Here is an 8,979-nt window from a genome sequence, read left to right on the forward strand (position 1 = left end):
ATCTCTACTCCATACACAAAATATCTATGCAAATCAGAATGGTCTATATATCATCCCCTACAAACACACAATTGGAATTGCTTCTTTTATGCTTTGCCCATACCATCCTACCCTTTTGAAAAGCTCTTCCTTCTTCTATTCTTCTTTCAAAATGATCTAGATAAAAATCTACATAGTAATCTAAGATCTGAAGGTGACCTCTCTCCCCTCTAGATTTTATCTTGAGAATACTACGTTGAATAGAGAACCCTATTAAAAGTTCTTTGCATATAATCTCTCCGCCATTCTGATATCATTGTTTTGCTTTGTAATTTACCTTCCCACACAATTAAGTCATTTTCTAGTCTGTCTAAAGTGTAAATAATTTGAGGGAAGATAGTATGTTGGTGCTGTATGCACTATAGTGCCCAGTAAATCCGGAATTAATGAGTGTGGAAAAGTACCTGCTGCAAGGTGAACACTTGTGCTACTTTCTGATTGAGAAAGAAGCCCTCCTAGATGCAGGATTTGTACCATCCTAGAAATGGCAGCACTTAACATAATGCCAAATTATGTTCCATTCTAGGCCTATTTGTACCAACAGGGGATCTCAGTACACTTACTGTGTAAAAAGGGAAGCTAATTCTTACAGCATGGGATTCATGCAGGTCTTCTGTGTGAAAAAGAAAGTAAAAGCTAATATGATACACATATAATAGCAATGAAAGCCTGGGTAGCACATTACCAGCTAGAATCTCCAGGTAGAACACCCCAAGTGGTAAGTAATTATTCAGTGACCACCAACCATTGAAGGCAGCATGCTAATGAAATTTTATAATCACAGCCATATTCAAGTTAAGCACCAAATGCCTGAAGATCAAGTACTTCATATGAAAGCATCTTCCCATTCTTGGTTGCCAAAATAATTGTGAATTTTACTTTTTTTTAAAATCATCTTTTCTTTCTAATTTTTTTAAGAGTTGAAGCTATTGAGTTTATTACAGTTCACCACTCAATCACATCCTTTTAATGCTGCTAGGATTTCAGATCACTTGATCCCACAAAATAACATTATAGGACCAGAATCTAGAGCAGTGACTCAACTAGGAGCGATTTTGCTGCACACACCACCACTCCACTGCCGCCAGAAGACATTTGGGAATGTCCAAAGACATTTTAGTTGTCACAACCGGATGGGGGAGATCCTTCTAGTATCTAGTGGGTAGAGACTGATATGCTGCTAAGTATTTAACATTGTACAGGACAGCCTCCCACAACAAAATATTATCCTACCTAAATATCAATATTGCTGAGGTATAGAAAACCTAATCTAAAATGAGGTGGGGGTGTGTGTGTGTGTGTGTGTGTGTGTGTGTGTGTGTGTGTGTGATGGAGTTTCACTCTTGCTGCCCAGGCTGGAGTGCAGTGTTGCAATCTCAGCTCACTGTAACCTCCGCCTCGTGGGTTCAAGCGATTCTCCTGCCTCAGCCTCCCAAGTAGCTGGGATTGCAAGCACCCACTATCACACCCAGCTAATTTTTGTATATTTAGTAGAGATGGGGTTTCACCATATTGGCCAGTCTGGTCACGAGATGTGCTTTTTTTTTCAGGTTGTTTTAGTCAAATAACCTAACAAAAGGAAGTGCATCTTTCCGCTAGCAGTAAGAGATTAAACTGTGGCTTCAGTTTAAAATTAATATATTGTATATACAGACAAGAATAGATTTAAGAGGCAGTGATAACAAAGTATCACCTAAAATTTTGTCTAGAAATTTTGTATTGTAGCCAAGGTAGATCATACCATAAAGCAATATGGAATTAAAATCACAGTGAATTCTACTTCAGTTTCTTTTACTCTATGGACTTTAAGAGTTGCAAAATGACTTTTATTACCACAGTTGAAATGACATGGCATATTTTGAAGTTGTGTGCTTCCCCAGGGCTGAATATTGTGCAAGACATTGTTACCATTGCCATGTGGATCCTTTAAATGTATTCCAACCAAATGGTTTCCAGAACCTGCTGTACTGTAACTCTTTCTGTATTTACAGCCCTTTCAACTCTGCTTGCGTCTTTCATTCATCAAGTGCTCTTAGCCTGACTTTATGCTTTCAGCGTGTTTGAAGTACACAGATGTAGACCCAGCATCTGGCTGCTCTATTCTGTAATAGAAAGTGTTCTCTGCTGAAGTGACAGCCCACAGAGTAACTACCATGAGTTAGCTTCCCAACAGCAATTCACTGGGGTCTTTCAATAAAAATAGTTACGTATTGTTCTCAAAATAAGAAGTGATATTTCTTCTGATCACTGAACACAAAGGGACAGGTGGAGTCGCTAGTTTCCATTAGTAGAACATTTTGTTTCATTAGTAACAAATTTTTTCAGGGTTGGTAACACTAAGATATTTAAAGAGAAAACAGAAGGAGAAACACACCAAAGAAATTGTATAGTGTGGCTCATCATACACACAATGCCCATTAGTAGTAGTAGTAGTAGCAGCATTAAGACGGGAGCTCGTTCTGTCTCCCATTACTATTAATAATAATTAATAAAATTTCATGATATGGGGAAATCATATTGCTTTGTATATGAGAATTTTTTATCAGATTTAAAAATAAATGAGTTGTTGTGTTTCTCCAGTGAAAACAATAATAAAGTAATTTTCAAACTAAAAATACATTCATTTTTATCCAAGTTTATCATGCATTATTTTTTCCTTTTTATTTATTTTTTTTTTATTCAGAGTCGCACTCTGTCAGCTAGGCCGAGTACAGTGATGCTATCTTGGCTCACTGCAACCTCCACCTCCTGGGTTCAAGTGATTCTCCTGCCTCAGCCTCCCGAGTAGCTGGGATTACAGGTGTGTGCCACCACACCCAGCTAATTTTTGTATTTTTAGTAGAGATGGGGTTTCATTATGTTGGCCAGGCTGATCTGGAACTCCTGACCTCAGATAATCCACCCACCTTGGTCTCCCAAAGTGCTGGGATTACAGGCGTGAGCCATCACCTCCAGGCTGTCATGCATTCTTATGCTAAATAGGGAGAAATGGTAGAATGTGCTGTATTTATTCATCTAGCATTTGTGGATGTACAGTGCATGAAACTGATAGGGAAGGCATCACCATGAAGTATGAAGCAATTTTATTTTAACATAACAAATGGCAAAATAACTAGATAAAGAAAAGAGCAGAAAGAGATAATTTTTCAAAAATCGAGATAATACCAGCTTTTAGTCATGCAGTTTGATGAATCCCTAGATGCTGATGATAACTCAAATGTAAAATGGAATATCTTAGCAGACCAGCACCTGAACTCTGTCAAAGGCATACTCGCGAATATTTGTAAGATGTTTTTATTAGTGCTTGCCTCAGTAATAATGGTTGAAATTGCTAAAGGGACTTCAGCAAAATCAGAGATCATGAAATTCCCTATGGAAAGGATTCCTAGCATCCTAACTGTACTGTAGGTTTCAGGTATTCACACAAAATATCTTAGAATTTCACCTATAATGGAAAGGGATTATTTTTAAGTCAGTAGACAAATTTATTTTGTCTCAATCCATTACTAACCAGATAAATTGCCTTGAGGAACTCAGGTAATGTATCTTGTTTCTGATTTATTCACATGTAAAATTCAACTATATTTAACAAATATTTATTGAACTTGTCCCAGGAAGTGGATGTCAGCAACATGAGAAGAAAGAAGACACAGTTTGTCTTTCTTGCTCTTCAATTATGACAAACCCTATTTGTCTTTTGTGTATTGTGAATTGAGATAGTTGATTTAAAAAATTATCCTAAAAGTATCAACACGAAGAGGTAAGAGTTGAAACAAAGAGAGGTGCTGTCCTGTTATCAGAGTGAGAGCCACCTGTGTCATTTATTATCAACTCAAACTTAGACATTCCTATTGGCCTGTCATTGGCCAGGTTCCAGGTATCACGAATGTTCTGTACTGTTGTTTTTAATGCAAGTCTCACTCAAGTATATAATAGAGCAACTAGGAAAAGAAAACTAAATGGACATTGTCCCACTGACTGCAATATGAACTAACCTTCATATTGGAACCAAGGATGAGAGTAAATAAGGAATGCTGGGGAACAAGTGGTTGCTGACTCCTATTCCTCATACTGATCTACTGATCCTTTATATAAAGTTGGTAAATCCCTGTTTGACTATTTACCCAGGTAATTGTATCCAGAATTGATTGCTATCTAGAAAGTTTAAGCAGTCTCTTAGACTCTTAATTATACATTCCTCAATATTCTGTAAATTTATCTAGACACATCACCAGAAATTAAACATTAAATGATTTTACCTTTGCTTTCCAAAACAGTTCCATCCATGAGTTAAAATATGATACATTCTAAATACATACATAATATATATTAATATAAGAAAGGTTATTTAGAAGCTTTCTTCTCTATAACTTTTGCAATCTTTCAACTAAACTTCTTTCTCCAACCCTTAAACCTTGGATTCCTACTAACCTTGGATATTTAACTGGGTTTCAGAAGATGTATAAACTCTCCCAAATTTAATGCAAAAAAAAAAAAAAAAAAAGTATTTTCTTCTTAGCCAGATTGGAGATAGATCTGGTGCCTTCATCATCTTCTCAAAGCAGTCAGGAGTCTGTCGTCTTTTAAAAACATTGTGAACCACTCACTCATTGCTCTGCTTGTAAGTCCTAGATTTAGAAGGATATTATATTCTAAGCACATTGTTCCCCTGAAGAATCTTCCCTATGATTCAGAGTCATACATATCACCCTATCCTTCTTTCCACACTGAAAATGATAGTAGTTTTCATGATATGTTTATACGTCTGTGGAGTGTAGGAGGAGTAAGAAAAGGTTGGGATGGACGACCAAGTTACTGTATAATTTTAAATGGTGACAGATTTCTTGGATACTTGACTTGGATATATGAGTAAAAGTTGAGAGAGACACAGCTGGAATTACGATTTTATCCCCTTTCTGTTGGAGAGAACAGAGCATAATTATATCTCAACTGACGATCATGAATCAAGCTTCAGATGACATTCAGGCAGGTTGCCATGATTATGTTTGCTGCTCTTTTAGTTTTAGAAAGACAAATTAAGGCAGCAGCTATTCTCCCTTGGATCTGCATGAACTTGCACCAGAGGTCCCTGAAATGTTTCACCTCAATATTTCATCTTACTTCCACAATCTTTAACTTGGAAGCTATTTTATTTTATTTTTATTTTTTATTTTACTTTAAGTTCCAGGATACATATACAGAACGTACAGGTTGTTACATGGGTATACGTGTGCCATGGTGGTTTGCTGACCTAGCAATCCATCATCTAGGTTTTAAGCCCTTTGTGCATGAGCTATTTGTCCTGATGCTCTCTCTCCCCTCACCCACCTCCCTTCCGACAGTCTCTGATATGTGTTGTTCCCCTCCCTGTGTTTATGTGTTCTCATTATTCGACTCCCACTTATGAATGAGAACATGTGGTGTTTGATTTTCTGTTTCTGTGTTTGTTGAGGATAATGGCTTCCAGCTTATCCATGTCCCTGAAAAAGACATTATCTCATTCCTTTTTAGGGCAGCATAGCATTGCGTGGTGTATATATATCACGTTTCCTTTATCCAGTCTATCATTGATGGGCATTTGGGTCATTTCCATTACTTTATTATTATAAATAGTGCTGCGATAAACACATGTGCATGTGTCTTTATAGTAGAAAGATTCATATTCCTTTGGGTATATACCCAGTAATGGGATTGCTAGATCAAATGGTATTTCTGGTTCTAGATCCTTGAAGAATCACCACGCTGTCTTCCACAATGGTTGAACTAATTTACATTCCCACCAACAGTGTAAAAGCTTTCTTATTTCTCCACATCCTCACCAGCATCTATTGTTTCTTGATTTTTAATAATTGCCATTCTGATTGGCATGAGATGGTATCTCATTGTGGTTTTGATTTGCATTTCTCTAATGATCAGTGATGTTGAGCTTTTTTTCATGTGTGTCTTGGCCACGTAAATGTCTTCTTTTAGAAGTGTCTGTTCATATCCTTTGCCCACTTTTTGATGGGGTTGTTTTATCTTGTAAATGTGTTTAAGTTCCTTGTAGATTCTGAATATTAGACCTTTGTCATATAGGTATATTGCAAAAGATTTCTCCCATTCTGTAGGTTGCCTGTTCACTCCGATGATAGTTTATTTTGCTGTGCAGAAGCTATTTAATTTAATTAGATCTCACTTATCAATTTTAGCTTTTGTTACAATTGCTTTCAGCATTTTGGTCATGAAATCTTTGCCCATGCCTATACCCTGAATGGTATTGCTTTGGTTTTCTTCTAGGATTTTTAAGGTGTGGGGTTTTACATTTAAGTCTTTAATCCATCTTGAGTTAATTTTTGTATAAAGTGTAAAAAAAGGGGTCCAGTTTCAGTTTTCTGCATATGGCTAGCCAGTTTTCCCAGCACCATTTATTAAATAGGGAATCCTTTCCTCATTTCTTGTTTTTTGTCAGGTTTGTCAAAGATCAGATTGTTGCAGATGTGTGGTGGTATTTCTGAGGTCTGTGTTCTGTTCCATCGGACTATATGTCTGTTTTGGTACCAATACCATGCTCTTTTGGTTACTGTAGCCTTGTAGTATAGTTTAAAGTCAGGTAGCATAATGCCTTCAGCTTTGTTCTTTTTGCTTAGGATTGCCTTGGCTATACAGGCTCTTTTTTGGTTTCATATGAAATTTAAAGTAGTTTTTTCCAATTCTGCGAAGAATGTCAATGATAGTTTGATGGAAATAGCATTGAATCTATAAATTACCTTGGGCAGTATGGCCATTTTCATGATATTGATTCTTCCCATCTATGATGATGGAACATTTTTCCATTTGTTTGTGTCCTCTCTATTTCCTTGAGCAGTGTTTTGTAGTTCTACTCGAAGAGCCCCTTCACATCCCTTGTTAGCTGTATTCCCAGGTATTTTATTCTCTTTGTAGCAACTGTGAATGGGAGTTCATTCATTCTACTTGTCTATTGTAGGTGATAGAAATGCTTGTCATTTTTGCACATTGATTTTGTGTCCTAAGACTTTGCTGAAGTTGCTTATCAGCTTAAGGAGTTTTTAGTCTGAGACAATGGAGTTTTCTAAATACAGAATCAAGTCTTCTGCAAACAAAAACAATTTGACTTCATCTGTTCCTATTTGAGTACACTTTATTTCTTTCTCTTGCCTGATCGCCCTGGCCAGAACTTCTAATACTATGTTGAATAGGAGTGGTGAGAGAGGGCATCCTTTTCTTGTGCCAGTTTTCAAAGGGAATGCTTCCAGCTTCTGTCCATTCAGTAAGATGTTGGCTGTGGGTTTATCATAAATGGCTCTTATTATTTTGAGAAATGTTCCATCAATACCCAGTTTATTGAGAGTTTTGACATGAAGGTATGTTGAATTTTATCAAAGGCCTTTTCTGCATCTATTGAGATAATCATGTGGTTTTTGTCATTGATTCTGTTTACATGATGGATTACATTTATTGATTTGTGTGTGTTGAACCAGGCTTGCATCCCAGGGATGAAGCTGACTTGATCATGGTGGATAAGCTTTTTGATGTGCTGCTGGATTTGGTTTGCCAGTATTTTATTGAGGATTTTCACATTGATGTTCATCAGGGATATTGGCCTGAAGTTTTCTTTTATTGCTGTGTCTCTGCCAGGTTTTGGTATCAGGGTGATGTGAGCTTTATAAAATGAGTTAGGGACGAGTCACTGCTTCTCAATTGTTTGGAATAGTTTCAGAAGGAATGGTATCAGCTCCTCTCTGTACCTCTGGTAGAATTTGACTGTTAATTCACCTTGTCCTGAGCTTTTTTGGTTAGTAGGCTATTAATTACTGCCTCAATTTCAGAACTTTGTTATTGGTATATTTAGGGATTTGTTTCTACCTTGTTTAGTCTTGAGGGTTGTACGTGTCCATGAATGTATCTATTTCTTCTAGATTTCCTAGTTTATTTGCATAGAGGCCTTTATAGTATTTTCTGAGGGTAGTTTGTACTTCCGTGGGGTCAGTGGTGATAGCCCCTTTATCATTTTTATTGTGTTTATTAGATTCTTCCCTTCTTTATTTGTCTAGCTAGTGTTCTACTTTGTTAATTTGTTAAAAAAACTGTTCTTGAATTCTTAATTTTTTGAAGGGTTTTTCGTGTCTTTACTTCAGTTCTGCTATGATCTTAGTTATTTCTTGTCTTCTGCTAGCTTTTGGATTTGTTTGCTCTTGCTTTTATAGTTCTTTCAATTGTGACGTTAGGGTGTCGGTTTGAGATCTTTGTAACTTTCTGATGTGGGCATTTAGTGCTATAAATTTCCCTCTTAACACCTCCTTAGCTGTGTCCCAGAGATTCTGGTACGTTGTGTCTTTGTTCTCATTGGTTTCAAAGAATTTCTTTATTTCTGCCTTAATTTCATTATTTATCCAGGAGTCATTCAGGAGCAGGTTGTTCAATTCCTACGTAGTTCTGTGGTTTTAGTGAGTTTCTTAATCCTGAGTTCTAATTTGATTGCACTGTGGTCTGAAAGACTGTTGTTATGATTTCAGTGCTTTTGCATTTGCTGAGGAGTGTTTTACTTCCAATTATGTGGCTGATTGTAAAATAAGTGCCACATGACACTGAGAAGAATATATATTCTGTTGGTTTGGGGTGGAGAGTTTTGTAGATGTCTATTAGGTTCACTTGATCCAGAGCTGAGTTCAAGTCCTGGATATCTATGTTAATTTTCTGTCTGGTTTATCTGTCTAATATTGACAATGGGGTGTTAAGGTCTCCCACTATTATTGTGCGGGAGTCTATGTCTCTTTGTAAGTCTCTAAGAACTTGTTTTATGAATCTGGGTGCTCCTGTATTTCGTGCATATATATTTAGGATAGTTAGTTCTTCTTGATGAATTGATCCCTTTATCATTATATAATGCCCTTCTTTGTATTTTTTTAATCTTTTTTGATCTTTGTCAGTTTAAAGTCTGTT

This window comes from Mandrillus leucophaeus, unplaced genomic scaffold (genome assembly GCF_000951045.1).
Source record: "Mandrillus leucophaeus isolate KB7577 unplaced genomic scaffold, Mleu.le_1.0 Scaffold259, whole genome shotgun sequence".
Lineage (NCBI taxonomy): Eukaryota > Metazoa > Chordata > Mammalia > Primates > Cercopithecidae > Mandrillus > Mandrillus leucophaeus.